The sequence below is a fragment of the Trachymyrmex cornetzi genome, unplaced genomic scaffold, assembly GCF_001594075.2.
Source record: "Trachymyrmex cornetzi isolate Tcor2-1 unplaced genomic scaffold, Tcor1.1 scaffold43, whole genome shotgun sequence".
Lineage (NCBI taxonomy): Eukaryota > Metazoa > Arthropoda > Insecta > Hymenoptera > Formicidae > Trachymyrmex > Trachymyrmex cornetzi.
Window position 1 is genome coordinate 464,288 of NW_017299069.1, and position 1,574 is coordinate 465,861.

Sequence of the window (1,574 nt, forward strand, 5' to 3'; positions counted from 1 at the left end):
ATTACCTTTTAAATGAGCCCCCACTCGCCCTATGTTGCCATTTAAGATTTTCGACCCCCCTCGCACCCCCCCGGTCCCTTTGAAGGTGGGGGGGCGCCACCCCCCGCAGAAAGTAGATTTTTTGAAAAATCGTTTCACGTGTTTCAGCGTTTTTTTTAAATGTTGGAAGTTGTCGAAATATTTGACCGTCCCGGTACATAATTGACACCCTGTATGTAGGAAGATCATAATTATTATTTATTACTTCATATACATATTTACCATTTTTATTCCTTAATAAAATTTTATAAATATATTTTATAAGTTATTATGTTATTATACGTCTTATTTATATGCATTATTTGTAAATTTTTCATAAACCGTACATATCCCTCCCTCCCCCTAGTAGCCATACATCCCACCCCTATGGGATATATGGCAAAATTGCAAGGGTTTCAAAAAGTTTATTTTTTAATATAAAAAATAAATATTTCGGATTTCTAATATTTTTTTCATAATAGTAGACAGTACAAAGTTTTTACTGATATATAGTTCGTTTACTATAAACTTAGTAAGTAATACTTAATAAATTAAGTTTTTGATAGGTGCGGCGTATATACCGGAGTTACGCTATATTAGTTTGTGTTTGCTCTGAGGAAGGTTCAAAAATGAGCCGAAACATGTAAGCGCGTTTGTTAAATAAAGAAGTTTCAAGCTTCAGAAGTGTATTATTATTTGCGCGACGTCTTCTGCGCCTGACTCCTAACGCTCGTATTCTTTCCAATTCTTTGAATATATAGTATTATTATAATATCTTTGATTAAGTATCTTTGGTTTTGTTTGTAAAAAATTGAATCCATTTGAAACTCGATTAATCCATAGATTAATAGACAATATGAAAATGAAAATTCTTCAGAAAATTCTTATATTTAACGCTAGATATATTTTCGGTCGCAGTGGTATACATATGAAATATTTCTGAAAGGCAATTCGCGTTTCTCGTATTATTACCCCAAAGAATGAGGTTTAAGAGCGGCTTGAAACGTGTAACGGAGATCGTCTCTCGTTTAGATAGTTTCTACTCCTTTTTCTTTACTCCGAAAAAGAGAAAGAGTAGAGAAAGGAGGGGAAGAAAGCTCGAAGACCGTAGATTTCGCTTTCGGCTTGATTACGCGATAAAACACGTCGTGAACGAAGGGACTATCTCCTCGACATTCAGACTCGAGCACCATGAATAAAACGTGTCGGTACGACTTCTCGAATCGAATTTCCTGTCCAAGATCCGTTTGTTTATCACGTACTGTCCCACCGTCGATTCGTCCATTAAAACAGAATCGCAATAAAAAGATATATTCGTTTCCTCATTCACCTTTTTTTTTCCTGTTCACACAATATCGCCAAATCGAAATAGTGAGCTCGTAAATCGCTGATCGGAAGAATACAAAAACCATATCAAAAGTAAAAGGCGAATTTAATTGATATTATACATATATATGTATATATATATGTACATATATGTATATATATGTGTATATATATATATATATATACAGGGTGTTTGATAATTAATGAAAAATCTTTCGCATAGGGGCAAA

At 33.9% G+C, this 1,574-nt stretch overlaps 1 protein-coding gene across 3 annotated transcripts in view; it reads left to right on the plus strand.

Annotated features, from left to right (window-relative positions):
* LOC108764509 (beta-1,4-N-acetylgalactosaminyltransferase bre-4) overlaps positions 1-1,574 on the plus strand; it is a 185,654-nt gene that overhangs the window by 64,629 nt on the left and 119,451 nt on the right. The gene's annotated exons all lie outside the window — the stretch shown is intronic.